The sequence below is a fragment of the Prionailurus bengalensis genome, chromosome A1 (assembly GCF_016509475.1).
Source record: "Prionailurus bengalensis isolate Pbe53 chromosome A1, Fcat_Pben_1.1_paternal_pri, whole genome shotgun sequence".
Taxonomy (NCBI): Eukaryota; Metazoa; Chordata; class Mammalia; order Carnivora; family Felidae; genus Prionailurus; species Prionailurus bengalensis.
Window position 1 is genome coordinate 84046493 of NC_057343.1, and position 18371 is coordinate 84064863.

The 18371-nt window shown below is 38.4% G+C and overlaps 1 pseudogene; it reads left to right on the forward strand.

The window, feature by feature from the left end:
* Positions 1–4262: 4262 nt before the first annotated feature.
* LOC122478899 lies at positions 4263–5592 on the forward strand (annotated as a pseudogene).
* Positions 5593–18371: the final 12779 nt, after the last annotated feature.

Below are 18371 nucleotides of genomic sequence, written 5' to 3' on the forward strand. Positions count from 1 at the left end.
TGTAAAAAATTAAAGAAAAATAGTTTTAATAGAGATTGAAAGTAAAAATGATTTTTTCTCTTTCTGCATTCAAGAAAAAGAAAAGAAACGAAACAAAGAAAAAAGAAAAAGGAAAAAAGGAAATCATTAGAAAATTTGAAAAAGTGAACACACTGAAGTAGACGAAAATAAAATGATGGAAGTAAAATAGAATTTGATAAAATTTACGCAAAAGTAAAAAATATAGTAAAAAAATTAAAGGAAAATATTTTTAATAAACATTTAAAATAAGCATGAATTTTTTCTATTACTGTATTCAGGAAAAAGAAAAGAAATGAAAAAGACAAAAAAAAGAAAGAAAGAAAATTGAATAGATGGACCTGCTAACAGATTGAAATAGAACTGAAATTACTTCGTTTTTCCCCTAGAAGTCAGACTATGAGTGCTTTATAGTCCATAAACCAAGCAGGTGGTGAGACTTGTGTTCTTGAAGAGCAAGGTTGGCCCAGTTGGGCGGGGCTCAGTGTAACAGCTCCATTCTCCACTACATGGCGCTGCTAGCCTACTGGGGTGGAGTGTTGTGGCGCTCTTAGGTGCATATGCCCATGCGCAGGAGTGGTAAAAATGGCGTCACCCAGCTACACAGTCTCTAGTATCGGAACTCTGTTCTCCCCGATCAGCAATCGTGCACCCATCCTCTGTCTTCAGCTTTCGTCCACTCCCCGCTTTTTCACTGTCTGTGACCAAACCCCAGGCAGTACCTCTCTCCCGAGTTTTGTCTCAGATGTGCCTGTTTTCCCTGGCCCTTTACTTCAGAAGGACTGTGGCTTTGACTCGTTCTGCTCCTCTGTGGGAGGGTCTCACCGAGCAATGTCAGAATGAGCAATGGGCCGAATGTCGGCTGCACCCAGAAACACTTTCTGGACCCTGCTGCTGCCGGTGCCCCGAGACTGCAGTCAGGTGCCAGCCTGCCCCAGAAAAAGTTCACGAGATAGTGTACCAGCAGCTTTTCAGGGATTATGGAAAATCACAACACACATCAGGCACTAGGCTTCACCCTTAACGACCTTGTTCCAGCACCAAAGAATGTGGCTGTTTTCTGGGGTCTGCTGGGACCAGGTGGCTTCAACAGTCTCTACCAAATGTCCTTCCAGCAGTGGAACGGCTTTTCCCTGTGTGGCCTGAGAACCTCCCGGACCCCACTCTGTTCCTGGGGATTCGCCCTTACCACCAGAGCACCGCCAGGTATGGAGCTGCAGAGTTGCAGACTTTGTGCTTCCCTTGTTTGCAGTCTTAATGGAATTTAATCCCTCTCCTTTCTCCTTTCTCCTTTCTCCCTTTTTAGTTTAGTCCCTGCAGCTGTTTCCAATTTTCCACTTTCTCTCCAGCTGCTTTTGGGAAGGAGTGCTTTTCCCATATTCTCCCCCCACCCCCGTCTCTGTCCTCTCTCCACCCACAAAAGCACCTCCCTTTCCGCAACTTCTTGCTCCCCAAGGTCACCTCTCCATGCCATGTACCTGCTGAATTCTGTGGTTCAGGCTGTGCAGATTGTTGTGTTAATGCTCCAGTTTTCTATGTGTTCTGGAATGCTTTAGTGCTGATCTGGCTGTATTTCATGGACGTGAGACACAAAAAACTTCCATGCTGTTCCACCATCTTCGGTTTTCATATCTTTTAATAGCCCTCTGACATGTTTGTTATCTCCTGAAGTGTATACATAGCATTCCATTTTAATAATGGTACTTGTACATACAACCTTCATCGTTGTTTTAAGAGGATTTTGAGATCTTCTATAGGTTCACAGGAGTAAGAAGGCACAATAAAATAGTTTGCTCATTGGTTTCCTGTGAATAAGGTAAGCTTATTTTAGATATATGAGTCCATTGAAGGGTACCCCTGTCATTTTATTGCAGTGGGAGTACATATTAATATGACCTGATATAAACCTTTCCATTTTGGATTTAAGTCTCCTGCTATATTTGACTTCTAAGCAGGAGCCATCCTCAGTGCAGATTCTGATACAGAGCTTAATCCCATGAACTTGGGATCTTGACTTGAGCTGAAATCAAGAATTGGACTCTTGGGGCGCCTGGGTGGCGCAGTCGGTTAAGCGCCCGACTTCAGCCAGGTTACGATCTCGCGGTCCGTGAGTTCGAGCCCCGCGTCGGGCTCTGGGCGGATGGCTCAGAGCCTGGAGCCTCTTTCCGATTCTGTGTCTCCCTCTCTCTCTGCCCCTCCCCCGTTCATGCTCTGTCTCTCTCTGTCCCAAAAATTAAAAAAAAAAAAAAAAAAAAAAAGAATTGGACTCTTAACAGATCGAGCTACCTGGGCACTCTTTGACTTCAAATCTTTTAGGTAAACCATATACCCAGGAGTTACATGTGGTGGACTTTCAGTTATAGTTAAATCAGGTTTGGGATCATGTGATAAGTATATTCATTAAGTAACTTATGAATTAAACTAGCCTCTGGTGAAAAAAATAATAAAGTATTACAGTATTCATCTAAAAACAGGTCCATTGTACGGAATGATCTTCTATACAGAAACTCAAAAGGCCTGAGTCCTAGAGATTGTTTTAAAGCAGTTCTTATTCAGAGGAGTTCTACTGGTTAGAAAGTGACCCAGATTTCCTGGGTCTCTAGACTAAATTTAGAAAATGTTGTATTAAAGTTTGATCAGCTTTCTCCATCTTCCCAGAGGATTTTGGATGCCAGGGTGATGAAGTATCGTGAAAAGGCAAAATAGGAATAATTTCTCACAACAGAACTTTGGTTACTTCCTTGCCTCTTTCAGTTTTATATGGAAAGGGTTGGATCCACTCAATGAAAGTACAAACAAACTCTAGTAGGAACTTATAGCCTTTGTAAGGAGACATTTGTGGGATATCAAGCTGCCAGTCTTCTGGATATGTTCCATGTTTTTGGACTGGTTTTAAAGGGGGAGGGTGAAGTGCACCTTCTGGATTTACTTGTGCACAAACAATACAGGATCAGTAGACCTGTTTTATTGTAGCTGTTAAATTTACTCCATCAAATATATTTTTAATTAAATTTTTTAAAGAATTTTTGCCCAAGTGAGTACCCTGGCATAAAACCTTTATTATCTTCAATTGGTTATTTGGGGGCATAAAGATTTTTCCCATGAGGTGCCTAGGTTTCTCAGTCAGTTTAGCATCTGGATCTTGATTTCACCCCAGGTCACCATCTTATGGTTGATGAGAGTGAGCCCCGCATTGAACTCTGTGCTGACAGCAAGAAGCCTGCTAGATACTCTCTCTCTTGTCTCTCTCTGCCCTGCCCCCCTCACTCTCTCAAAAATAAATAAATTAACTTAAAAACATTTAATGTGTATTTATTTTTGAGAGAGACAGAATGCAAGTGGGTTCGGGGTAGAGAGAGAAGGAGACACAGAATCCTGGACACAGAGAAGTTCCAGGCTCTTACCTCTCAGCACAGAGCCCAATGCGGTGCTTGAACTCACAAGCCATGAAATCATTACCTGAGGCAATGTCGGATGCTTAACCAACTGAGCCACCAGGGACCCCATCAAAATAAATAAATAAATAAATAAATAAATAAATAAACTTAAAGAAAAAAAAAGATTTTTTTCCTCATTTTTTAAAAAAACAGTCCTGCACATTTTTTGAATATCCTTGTTCCTGGGCTATGAAAATTTCATGGTCTGAATAGACTAGAGTTATGGACTGTATTGGAATTAAGACTGGTATAAGACTTAATATTTATTTTGTCCTGCCTGTTTGGCTGCAAAGTTTGCCAAATTGTTTCCTTTAGATTCTAAAGTCATATTCTTTTGGTGTCCTTTGAGGTGAATTATAGTTACTCCTGTAGGTAGGTGTATGGCCTCCAGAAGAATAATTTCAGGCTCACATTTGATTGGAGAATTATGGCTTGATAGCAATCCCGTTTCTTTCTAAATTGCTCCATGAGCATGTAGCAACAGAAAAGCATGCTTGGAGTTAGTATAAATACTATTTTTTAGGCTTTTTTTTGCCAGTTGAAGAACACGGGTAAGTACTATTAATTCAACCTTTTGAGTAGAAGTATTTATTGGGAGGGCTTTTGCCTCAATGATCTTAATTCAACTATAACATATCCAGCTTTTTCTCTCTCCGTTATCCACGAAGCTACTGCCATCAGTAAACCAATTATCATCTGCATTTTCAATAGGGGTATTTTTTTTAAATCTGGTCACAATAAATAAGATCAATAATCTCTGAGCAGTCATGTTTCAACATAGATGTATGATGGTCAGGTCCAGGCATAATGGTAGCTGGGTTTAAAGTGACAAGTTTTAAGTATTACTTCAGGGAGAAGGCTGTGCAGCTGCTGTCAGTGCTGCTATTTCTCCTTGCGGAAGACCACATCATGCAGCACCTGTCGGTCACCCTCAGAACCCTGCACCAGACCTGTGCCAACCACAAGAGGGCAGTGGTGAGAAACTTGTACCATATCCACAGAGCTGTTCAGGGTGTTCATCAGCCTAGAAGCGTTTCTGAAGCTGATCTTGTCTGCACTGAAGAAGTCACCCTGCCACTCCAGGCTCCTGGTTCTTGCTTCCAGCACCTGAGGCTGCCCAACAGAGGGCCTCAAGCCCCACCTGAAGGTCATCATTGCAGAACAGGCCCAGTCCCAAATCTGGCAAAGGTCTGAAAACCACCTTTACAGGCAGCACCTTCTTCTCTGTGTGGGGACTTCAGTTTTCTTGTATCAGGAAGACTGCACAGGGTCCACCATGCAAGTCATGGAGTTGCTGGTGACCATAATAGCTCTCTTGGTGTCATGGGCCTCGGTGACAAGGTTCAGGATGCCATGGATGTGCTGGCCACCATGCAGGATGCCACTGGCAGCAGAGATCTCTACTGAGAGTACTTGGGTCAACTCACAGAGTAGCTGGTGGCATCATACCACCACTGGACTGACCACTCCACAGTGCTTTCGTGGTTCAATGTGGTGGTTACCCATGCAGGCCCTGCACTGGGAGAAATGCTGCCACATCTGTTATAGGTCCTCAGGAGCTGCCTCCAACTGGCTGGAGACCACAGATGTGCCTGATGTTCTCTTCCCTGTTGCAGGTGCTGCTGAGTGCAAAACCAATTGTCAACTCCTGATGGTATTTTCACCACTACCTCGACACTGTGACAAAGGACATCTCTCTCCCCAATATTCACTGGCATGTGGAAAAGATGGCCTCAGCCACCCGCATTGTGGCTGTGTCCTGACTCTGGGCATTCATCAACAATGGGGTCCAGTCAGACTAGCAGATACGGGAAGTGTAGGAGATGTTGATAATGGAGAGTAATTTGGTGCCAAATCATTAATATACTTTTAAAAACCTCCCCTGGAAAAAATAAATGAATAAAACAACCTCCCCTGATATGATTGATCCAGATAAGCTCATCAAGATTTATCCTGAGCTCCTAAAATTCTTGGACGACATTTACAATGAAATGAAGCTAGTGGCACCTCCATCTGGGTCACCTGGCTGGTGTGTATCAGAAAGGAAGACGGTAAGTCCTACTACAAAAGCAACACTCAGTTCCTGTAAATAGAGCTCTTCGTGTACCTTGATTACCCTGAGAGGGTGCAGTTTTAGGTGTGCTGCTGCTTTGAGCACCTCTAAAGAGAGCGGGAGGGGGAGAGAGTGAGAGAGAGAGAATCCTAAACAGTGTCTGCACTGTCAGTGCAGAGTGCAATGTGGGGCTTGAACTTGCCAACTATGAAGTCATGACCTGAACTCAAAGCAAGAGTTGAATGCTTAATCCAGGTTCCCCAAAGCATTCTGCTTTTCAATTTCAATCTATATTACAGTCTATGATAAATTCAAAATAGTATGAACCTGGAATAAAACAGATGCATAAATAAGTGGAACAGAATTAACAGCCCAGAAATAAACCCATGTGCATGTTCAAGTAATATTTGACACAGAAACCAAGAATACACAATTAGAAAAGGATAATTTTCTATAAATCGTGTTAGAAACTGGATATCCAAATAAAAAAGAATGAAAGTGAAACTTTATCTTAGAGTTCCAGTTCAAGATGGATATGCAGGAAGACTCTAAATACACTTCCTCCAGGAATACAGCAAATTAGACTTCTTAATAGAAGAATTTCTCCTGAAGAAGAACTGGGGGCTGACTGAAAGCTATTAAAGACAGAACAGCAAGAGAATAGTAAGAGAGATGGAGACATGGCAACAAAAGGAAATACCACCTCAAAACTGGTAGACAGCAATGTGGAGGGATAGTGCTGAGGGACCAAGAACAAATCCTGCCCTTAGACACAGAAAAGAAGAAAACTCATGGGTTGAAAAGCAATTTAGAACACTACCAAGTGGTGGAAAAGCTGCAGGAAAGCTCTTCAGGTCAGAGGGATCAGAGAACAACATGGTTTATAGTCTCACCCCACCTTAGAAGTCTAGACTAGACCAGAGTCCAGACACCATAATGGACAGGTCAGGCCACCTCAATGAATTTGTGACTTCAGCAAGCCCAGTTTCCACAAGCCCACAGAAACCCTAGATGTACTGGGGCATAGAAAAAAATCTATGCTTTAACAGGACTGAGGAACTGTGACAACACTTTCTCCCCCTCCCCCTTGAAAGCATATCTGGAGCAAAGTCTAACTCAGAGTGAGCTTACAACCTTAGCCAGACCAGGGTCCACAACCTTGTGCTAGCCACCCTGTGCTGCTGGGACACAGAAAACAAGCCATCATATTGCATCTAAAAAATTAATTTTTATTTCATCTTTATTTACATATATATGTGTATATGTATATATATATATGTATATATATTTCAGATATAAATATCATGTTTCGTATATATATATTTAATTTGTCTTCTCTTGTTTTGTTTTGTTTCTTATTGGTTTTGTTCTTTCTTTCAAGTTCTCTTTTTTCTTTTTTTTGTTTTCTTTTTCTTTTCTTTTTAAATGACTTCTCCTTTTCCTTATTTTATAAATTTTCTTTTCAAATTTACTATTGTTTTCTTTTCTCTCTGTGAATAGACAAAGTTTAAAAGAATAACTAGCATATACAACCACAGTTTCAGTCAGCCAGCAAAAGGAACCAAGCACTCATAGTCTACACAATGAAAAGTATACATAAAACCACTCCTTAAACTTGAGAAGTAGCCATTTCCCCTAATCCATAAGGGGAGAAGAACATAGAAAATCAAGCAAAATAGGAGACACAGGAATGTTATCCATAATAAAAAACAAGAAAAACCTCAGAAATAGAATTAAGTATAACAGAGATAAGTAATATTCCTGATAAAGAATTTAAAGGAATGATCATAAAAATACTCAGGGGCTGGAGAAAAGAATGGAAGAACTCAGTGAGAATTTTAATAAAGAGATAAAAAATAATAAAATGAATCAATCAGAACTGAATAATAAATAACTGGGTAAATAAATAACTGAAATTAAAAAATACACTAGCAGGAATCAATGATAGATTAGACGATGTAGAACATATCAGTAATCTGGATGACACAGTAGTGGAAAACACAGAAATTGAACTGTAAAATGAGAAAATCATTTGTCAAAATGAAAATAAATTACGAAATCACTTGGACAATACTAAGTGAACATACATTTACATTATAGGGGTCCCAGGAGAAGAAGAGAGAATGTAAGACATAGAAAACTTATTTGAAGAAATAGTAACTTAAAACTTACCTAACCTAGGAGGGGAATAGATCACAGAGAATCACAGAGAATTACAAACAAAATGAATCCAAGGAGACCCACACCATGATATATAATAATTGAAATGTCAAAATTAAAAATAAAGAGAATATTAAAGCAGCAAGAGAGAATCTAAATTATCTACAAGAGAAAATTTATAAGTATCAGCTACTGTTTCAGCAGAAACTTTTTAAGACAGAAGTGAGTGGCATGCTGTATTCAAAGTGCTGAAATGAAAACAAAACAAAATAAAACAAAACAAAAACCTACAACCAAAAAACTCTACCCAGCAAAATTATAAATCAGATGTGAAGGAGATAAGGAGTTTCCCAGACAAACAAAATATACAGAATTTTTATTACCACTAAATCAGACTTGAAGAAATTTTAAAGGGATTTCTTATAATGGAAAATAAAGGGCTATAATTAAATATTAGAAAAATATAAATAAAAAAATAAAATAAGTCAGGGGTACCTCGGTGCCTCAATCAGTTAAGCGTCTGACTTGGCTCAGGCCATGATCTCGTGGTCTGTGAGTTTGAGCCCTACATTGGGCTCTGACAGCTCAGAGCCTCGAGCCTGCTACAGATTCTATGTCTCCCTTTCTCTTTGCCCCTGCCCCACTCACTTTGTCTCTTTCTCTCTCTCAAAAATAAACATTTGAAAAAAGATAAAATAAGTCAATAAATATATAAAATGCTAAGAAGAGAGGGAAAAAAAGGAAAGAAAATAATTTTTTTCTTTTTTTCAGAATATGTTTGAACTTAAATGGTCATCAAATTAATAATTAATATGAAATATTAGTTATTTAGGATGTTATATATCAATTTCATAGTAACCACCAACTCAAGACTTATAATGGAAAAACAAAAAATAAAGAGAAAAAAACAAAATTATATAGATACTAATTGAATAAAAAGAAAGAGAACAAGAAAAGAAAGGAACAAATCACTACAAAAACAACCACGAAACAAATTTTAACAATGGCAACTAGCACATACCTATCAATGATCACCTTAAATGTAAATGACCAATGTTTCAATCAAAATATACAGAGTGGCAGGATAGATACAAAACTGGGACAGATCTATAGGCTGCATACAAGAAACTCACCTCTGATGGTCACACAGACTGAAAGTGAGGGTATGGAAATACATTCATCATGCAAAAGGGCGCCCCCACCCCAAAAAAAGCCAGTATAGCAATACTTATATTACATGAAATATAATTTAAAATAAAGACTGTAACAAGAAATAAAGACGGACATTACATAATGATAGAGGAATTAATCCATCAAAAAGATATACCAATTGTAATATCTATGCATCCCAAATTGAAGCATCTAAATACATAAAACAGTTAACAGACATCAAGAGAAAAACTGATGGTAATACAATAATAGTAGTATCCACTTTCAACAAAGGATACATCATCCAGACAGAAAATCAATAAGGAAATACTATCTTTGGATGACACATTGGACTAGATGGGCATTACAGATATGCAGAACATTCTATCCAACACTAACAGAATACATATTCTTTTCAAATTCCCATGGAATATTCTCCACAATAGGTCACATATTAGGTCATAAAACAGGCCCCAATAAAGTTAAGGTGATTAAAATCAAACCATGCATCTTTTCAACCACAATGCTATGAACCTAGAAATAAATCACAAGAAAAAACATTGAAAATGCAAAACGTGGAGGAAAAACAACATAATACTAAACAAACAATGGGTCAAAAAAATGCAAACAAAAATACAAAAATACATACAGAAAAGTGAAAAGAAATCACAATGTTTCAAATCTCTTGGACAGTGGAAACAGTTCAAGATAGGAAGTATAGAGCAATATAAACTTACTTCAAAAAACAAACAAAACATCAAATAAACAATCTAATCTTAAACCTAAAGGAACTATAAAAATAAGAACAAAGCCCAAGGGGAGTAGCAGAAAGGAAATAATGAGGACAAGAGAAAAATAAATTTAAAAATGTAGACACAAAATCAGAGACTCATTGAAACCAAAAGTAAGTTCTACAAACAACAAACAAAATTGACATTTAGCAAGATTCATCAAGTGAAAAAAAAGGACAAAAATAAATAACACCAGAAATGAGAGAGATAAAATAATTACTGCTACCACCAAAATACAAATGATTATAAAAATATTAGGAAAAAGTATATACCAACAACTGGACAACCTAAAGAAAGGGATAAATCCTTAGAAAATTTCAATATTCCAATATTGAACCAGGAAGGAATAGATATTCTAAATACAATGATTAAAAATAATGAAATTGAATTGGTAATCAAAACCTGTCAAAAATAAATGACCAGGACCAGAGAGATTCACAAGTAAATTCTAACATTAAAAGGAGTTAATATATATTCTCATGAAAATATTCCAGGAGGAACCAAGATGGCGGAATGGCATGGAAGTTTTTTGTGTCTCACGTCCATGAAATACAGCCAGATCAACACTAAAGCATTCCAGAACACATAGAAAACTGGAGCATTAACACAACAATCTGCACAGCCTGAACCACAGAATTCAGCAGGTACATGGCATGGAGAGGTGACCTTGGGGAGCAAGAAGTTGCGGAAAGGGAGGTGCTTTTGTGGGTGGAGAGAGGACAGAGACGGGGGTGGGGGGAGAATATGGGAAAAGCACTCCTTCCCAAAAGCAGCTGGAGAGAAAGTGGAAAATTGGAAACAGCTGCAGGGACTAAACTAAAAAGGGAGAAAGGAGAAAGGAGAAAGGAGAGGGATTAAATTCCATTAAGACTGCAAACAAGGGAAGCACAAAGTCTGCAACTCTGCAGCTCCATACCTGGCGGTGCTCTGGTGGTAAGGGCGAATCCCCAGGAACAGAGTGGGGTCCGGGAGGTTCTCAGGCCACACAGGGAAAAGCCGTTCCACTGCTGGAAGGACATTTGGTAGAGACTGTTGAAGCCACCTGGTCCCAGCAGACCCCAGAAAACAGCCACATTCTTTGGTGCTGGAACAAGGTCGTTAAGGGTGAAGCCTAGTGCCTGATGTGTGTTGTGATTTTCCATAATCCCTGAAAAGCTGCTGGTACACTATCTCGTGAACTTTTTCTGGGGCAGGCTGGCACCTGACTGCAGTCTCGGGGCACCGGCAGCAGCAGGGTCCAGAAAGTGTTTCTGGGTGCAGCCGACATTCGGCCCATTGCTCATTCTGACATTGCTCGGTGAGACCCTCCCACAGAGGAGCAGAACGAGTCAAAGCCACAGTCCTTCTGAAGTAAAGGGCCAGGGAAAACAGGCACATCTGAGACAAAACTCGGGAGAGAGGTACTGCCTGGGGTTTGGTCACAGACAGTGAAAAAGCGGGGAGTGGACGAAAGCTGAAGACAGAGGATGGGTGCACGATTGCTGATCGGGGAGAACAGAGTTCCGATACTAGAGACTGTGTAGCTGGGTGACGCCATTTTTACCACTCCTGCGCATGGGCATATGCACCTAAGAGCGCCACAACACTCCACCCCAGTAGGCTAGCAGCGCCATGTAGTGGAGAATGGAGCTGTTACACTGAGCCCCGCCCAACTGGGCCAACCTTGCTCTTCAAGAACACAAGTCTCACCACCTGCTTGGTTTATGGACTATAAAGCACTCATAGTCTGACTTCTAGGGGAAAAACGAAGTAATTTCAGTTCTATTTCAATCTGTTAGCAGGTCCATCTATTCAATTTTCTTTCTTTCTTTTTTTTGTCTTTTTCATTTCTTTTCTTTTTCCTGAATACAGTAATAGAAAAAATTCATGCTTATTTTAAATGTTTATTAAAAATATTTTCCTTTAATTTTTTTACTATATTTTTTACTTTTGCGTAAATTTTATCAAATTCTATTTTACTTCCATCATTTTATTTTCGTCTACTTCAGTGTGTTCACTTTTTCAAATTTTCTAATGATTTCCTTTTTTCCTTTTTCTTTTTTCTTTGTTTCGTTTCTTTTCTTTTTCTTGAATGCAGAAAGAGAAAAAATCATTTTTACTTTCAATCTCTATTAAAACTATTTTTCTTTAATTTTTTACAATATTTTTTATATCTGTGTAAATTTTTTCAAATTATATTTTACATCCATCATTTTATTTTAGTCTACTACAGAGTACTCACTTTTTCAAATTTTCAAATGATTTCCTTTTTCTTTTCTTTTTCTATTTTTCATGTCTTTTCTTTTTCTTGAATGTGGAAAGAGATGAAAATCATTTTTATTTTTCATTTTAATTAAAATATTTTTCTTTAATTTTTTCTACTATATCCGTTACTTTTGTGTGATTTTTTCAAATTCTATTTTACTCCCATCATCTCATTTTTCAGTGTATTCATTTTTTCAAATTCTCAAACGATTTCCTTCCCCCCCTTTTTTTCTCTAATCTGTCCAACCACTTTCAACACCCAGACCAAAACACACCAAGGATCGAGCATCATTTCTTCGATTTGTGTGTGTGTGTGTGTGTGTGTGTGTGTTTAATTTTTTAATTTCAATTTTAATATTTTTGTAATTTTGATTTTTCTATCTCATTAATTCCTTTTCTCCATTCAAAATGACAAAACGAAGGAATTCACCCCAAAAGAAAGATCATGAAGAAACGACAGTCAGGGATTTAACCAACACAGGTACAAGCAAGATGTCTGAATCAGAATTTAGAATCACGATAAGAATACTACCTGGAGTCAAAAATAGATTAGAATCCCTTTCTGCAGAGATAAAAGAAGTAAAAACTAGTCAGAATGAAATAAAAAAATGTTGTAACTGAGCTGCAATCATGGATGGATGCCGCAGCAGCAAGGATGGATGAGGCAGAACAGAGAATCAGTGATATAGAGGACAAATTTAAAGAGAATAATGAAGCAGAAAAAAAAAGAGGGAGATGAAGGCAAAAGAGCATGATTTAAGAATTAGAGAAATCAGTGACTCATTAAAAGGAACAACATCAGAATCAGAGGGGTCCCAGAAGAGGAAGAGAGAAAAATAAGGGTAGAAGGGTTATGTGAGCAAATCATAGCAGAAAATTTTCCTAACCTGGGGAAAGACACAGACAGCAAAATCCAGGAAGCACAGAGGACCCCCATTCGATTCAACAAAAACTGACCATCAACAGGGCATATCATAGTCAAATTCACAAAATACTCAGGCAAGGAGAGAATCATGAAAGCAGCAAGGGAAAATCAGTCCCTAACCTAAAAGGGAAGACAGATCAGGTTTGCAGCAGACCTATCCACAGAAACTTGGCAGGCCAGAAAGGAGTGGCGGGATATATTCAGTGTGCTGAATCAGAATAATATGCCTCCAAGAATTCTTTATAGAGCACGGCTGTCATTCAAAATAGAAGGAGAGATAAAAAGTTTCCCAGACAAACAAAAATTAAAGGAGTTTGTGACCACTAAACCAGCCCTGCAAGAAATTTTAAGGGGGACTCTCTGAGGGGAGAATAGATGAAAAAAGGAAAAAAAAAAAAGACCAAAAACAACAAAGACTAGAAAGGACCAGAGAACACTACCAGAAAGTCCAACTCTACAAGAAACATAATGACAATACATTTATATCTTTCGGTACTCACTCTAAACGTCCATGGGCTCAATGCTCCAATCAAAAGACATAGGGCAACAGAATGGATGAGTAAGCAAGATCCATCTGCTGTTTACAAGAGACCCACTTTAGACCTAAAGACAACTTCAGTTTGAAAATAAGGGGATGGAGGAACATCTATCATGCTAATGGTCAACAAAACAAAGCTGGAGAAGCCATACTTATATCAGACAATCTAGACTTTAAAATAAAGACTGTATCAAGAGATGCAGATGGGCATTATATCATAATCCAAGGGGTCTATCCATCAAGAAGACCTAACAATTGTAAACATTTGTGCGCCAAATGTGGCAGCACCCAAATATATAAATCAAGTAATCACAAACATAAAGAAACTCATCGATACTAATACCATGATAGTAGGAGACTTCAACACCCCACTCACAACAATGGACAGAGCATCTAATCAACAAATCAACAAGGAAGCAATGGCTTTGAATGACACACTGGACCAGATGGACTTAAGAGATATATTCAGAACATTTCATCCTAAAGCAGCAGAATATACATTCATCTCCAGTGCACATGGAATGTTCTCCAGAATAGGGCATATACTGGGACACAAATCAGCCCTAAGTAAGTATAAAAAGATTGAGATCATACTGTGCCTATTTTGAGACCACAATGCTATGACATGCAAAATCAACCACCAGAAAAAATTTGGAAAGGTAACAAATACTTGGAGACTGAAGAACATCCTACTAAAAAAATGAATGGGCTAAGCAAGAAGTTAAAGAGGAAATTAAAAAGTATATGCAAGTCAATGAAAATGATGACACCACAACCCCAAACCTCTGGGACACAACAAAGGTGATCAATAGAGGGAAGTGTATAGCAATCCAGGCCTTCCTAAAGAAGGAAGAAAGATCTCAGATACACAACCTAGCCTTACGCCTTAAGGAGCTGGAAAAAGGACAGCAAATAAAACCCCAAACCAGCAGAAGACAGGAAATAATAAAAATTAGAGCAGGAATTAATGCTATCGAAACCAAAAATAAAAAATAAATAAGCAGTAGAACAGACCCATGAAACCAGAAGCTGGTTCTTTGAAAGAATTAACAAAATTGATAAGCCACTAGCCAGTTTGATCAAAAAGAAAAAGGAAAGGACCCAAATAAAATCAAGAATGAAAGAGGAGAGATCACAACCACACAGCAGAAATAAAAACAATACTAAGAGAGTATTATGAGCAATTATATGCCAATAAAATGGGCAATCTGGAAGAAATGGTCAAATTCCTAGAAACATATACACTACCAAAACTGGAACAGGAAGAAACAGAAAATTTGAAGAGACCCATAACCAGTAAGGAAATTGAATTAGTAATCAAAAATCTTCCAAAAAACAAGAGTCCAGGGCCAGATGGCTTTCCAGGGGAATTCTACCAAACATGTAAGGAAGAGGCAACACCTATTCTCTTGAAGCTGTTCCAAAAAATAGAAAAGGAAGGAAAACTTCCAAACCCTTTCTATGAAGCCAGCATTACCTTGATTCCAAAACCAGACAGAGACCCCACTCAAAAGGAGAACTATAGACCAATTTCCCTGATGAACATGGATGCAGAAATCCTCAACAAGATATTAACCAACCAGATCCAACAATACATTAAGAAAATCATTCACCACGACCAAGTGGGATTTATACCTGGGATGCAGGGCTGGTTCAATATCCACAAAACAATTAACGTGTTTCATCACATCAATACAAGAAAGGACAAGAACCATATGATCCTCTCAATAGATGCAGAGAAAGCATTTGACAAAATACAGCATCCTTTCTTGATAAAAAAAAAAACCTTCAAGAAAGTAGGGATAGAAGGAGCATACCTCGAGATCATAAAAGCCATATATGAATGACCCAACACTAATATCATCCTCAATGGGGAAAAACTGAGAGCTTTCCCCCTAAGGTGAGGAACAAGACAGGGATATCCACTCTCGCCACTGTTATTCAACAGTGTGTTGGAAGTCGTAGCCTCTGCAATCAGACAACACAAAGAAATAAATGGAATCCAAATCGGCCAGGAGGTGGTCAAACTTTCGCTCTTCGCACATGGCATGATACTCTACATGGAAAACCCAAAAGATTCCACCAAAAAAACTGCTAGAATTGATTCATGAATTCAGCAAAGTTGCAGGATATAAGATCAATGCACAGAAACCAGTTGCATTCCTATACACCAACAATGAAGTGACAGAAAGAGAAATCCAGGAATCGATCCCATTTACAGTTGCACAAAAAAACCATAAAATACCTAGGAATGAATCTAACCAAAGAGGTGAAAAATCTATACACTTAAAACTATAGAAAGCTTATGAAAGAAACTGAAGAATACACAGAAAAAAAAATGGAAAAAGATTCCATGCTTCTGGATAGGAAGAACAAATTTTGTTAAAATGTCAATACTACTCAAAGCCATCTACGTATTCAATGCAATCCCTATCAAAATAACACCAGCATTCTTCACAGGGCTAGAGTAAATAATCCTAAAATTTGTATGGAACCAGAAAAGACCCCGAATAGCCAAAGCGATCTTGAAAAAGAAAACCAAAGCAGGAGACATCACAATCCCAGATCAAGCTGTGCTACAAAGTTGTAATCATCAAGACAGTATGGTACCAGTACAAGAACAGACACTCTGATCGATGGAACAGAATAGAGAACCCAGAAACAGACCCACAAACGTGTGGCCAACTAATCTTTGGCAAAGCAGGAAAGAATATCCAATGGAATAAAGACAGTCTCTTCAGCAAGTGGTGCTGGGAAAACGACAGCAACATGCCGAAGAATGAACCTGGACCACTTTCTTACACCCTACACAAAAATAAAATGGATGAAAGACCGGAAGCCATCAAATACTCAAGGAGAAAGCAGGCAAACGCCTCTTTGATCTTGGCCACAGCAACTGCTTCCTCAACACGTCTCCAGAGGCAAGGGAAACAAAAGCAAAAATGAACTTCTGGGACCTCATCAAAATAAAAAGCTTCTGCACAGCAAAGGAAGCAATCAGCAAAACTAAAAGGCAACCGACAGAATGGAAGAAGATATCTGCAAATGACATATCAGATAAAGGCTTAGTATCCAAAATCTATAAAGCACTTATCAAACTCAACACCCAAAAAACAACTAATCCAGTGAAGAAATGGGCAAAAGACATGAATAGACACCTCTCCAAGGAAGACATCCAGATGGCCAACTGACACATGAAAAAATGCTCAACATCACTCATTATCACAGAAATACAAATCAAGACCACAGTAAGATACCATCTTACACCTGTCAGAATGGCTAACATTAACAACTCAGGCAACAACAGATGTTGGCTTGGATGTGGAGAAAGAGGATCTGTTTTGCATCGTTGGTGGCAATGCAAGCTGGTGCAGCCACTGTGGAAAACACTATGGAGGTTCCTCAGATAACTAAAAATAGAACTACCCTATGACCCAGCAATTGCACTACTAGGCATTTATCCACGGGATACAGGTGTGCTGTTTCGAAGGGACACATGCACCCCCATGTTTATAGCAGCAGTGTCAACAATAACCAAAGTATGGAAAGAGCCCAAATGTTCATCGATTGATGAATGGATAAAGATGTGTTGTATATATTTATATATATACACATATATGTATATATATGTGTGTTTGTATATATTTATATATATACACATATATATGTGTGTGTTTTATTTATACACACACACACACACACATATATATATACATACATACATATATATATACAATGGAGAGTACTTGGCAATCAAAAAGTATGAAATCTTGCCCTTTGCAACTACGTGGATGGAACTGGAGGTTATCATGCTAAGTGAAATTAGAGAAAGACAAAGATCATATGACTTTACTCATATGAGGACTTTAAAATAAATAACAGATAAACATAAATGAAGGGAAACAAAAATAATATAAAAACTGTAAGAAGGACTAGACAGAAGAGACTTGTACATATGGAGAACAAACTGAGGGTTATTCGAGGGGTTTGGGAGGGGGGATGGGCTAAATGGGTAAGCGGCACTTAGGTATTTACTCCTGAAATCATTGTTGCACTATGTACTATTTTGCATGTAAATTAAAACAATAATAATAATAATAATTTTAAAAAAAGATATGAATACACAAACTGAGGGTCTATAAAATCCTTCCTTCTCTGTCAATTATTGGTTTAGTTCCTTGCTTGTAGGGGGATTATGGTCAACTATTAAAGGTCTCTTCGTTTGATTTCTCCTTCTTATAGCCATATTAATCTTAATATGTTGCCTTTTTTAATGTCTCTGCTTGGTGCCTACACTCCATTGCTACAATGACTTCACATAGACAGAATGGACAGCTCACTCTTATGACCTACAGAGATACTACTTTATCATCTTCAGTTAATTTAGTGGCCTCTGTCTTTTGTAACTCCATATACATCCCCTGAGTGACAAACATTGTCCCATAGATAGGAACATTTCCATATTCCTACTCAGCAACAAGAAGCTACCAAAGATGAAACCTTCCATCTTCAACAGCCTTAGATATTTAAGGGTCAAACTTTCTCGGGGGGGAAATGATGAGGTGGCAAAGGGAGCTGAGGGCAAAATACAAACTCACACCCCACAACCCCTCTCTGGGTGGGGTATAGGTGACATTCCTCAGGCAGTCCAAGAACAAAGGAAAGGGAAAAACACATGTTAACCAATACAGATTACAATCATGCAGGACATGAGTCTCCATCAGATTGCAACTGTCTTAATAATTTACAAGAAAAAAAAAGCAATCTTTTCAATAGCAAGACTCTCAAAAACCTATAGACTTAATTTTCTGGAACCCTAATATCACCCTTCCCTCCACAGGATAGAAATTCTTCTATAGTGAGTCACTCCTCACCCTTAAAATGCAGCTCTTTCTGTCCACAGGTCCTGTCCCTGTGCTATAATAAAAACACCTTTTTGCACCAAAAAGATACACAAAATTTTTTTCTTGGCTCTTCTTGATTCACAAACCCCACTTCAAACCACATTACGTGTATGTGTGTGTGTTTTTAATTTGCTTCTCTGCCAGAAATGTAC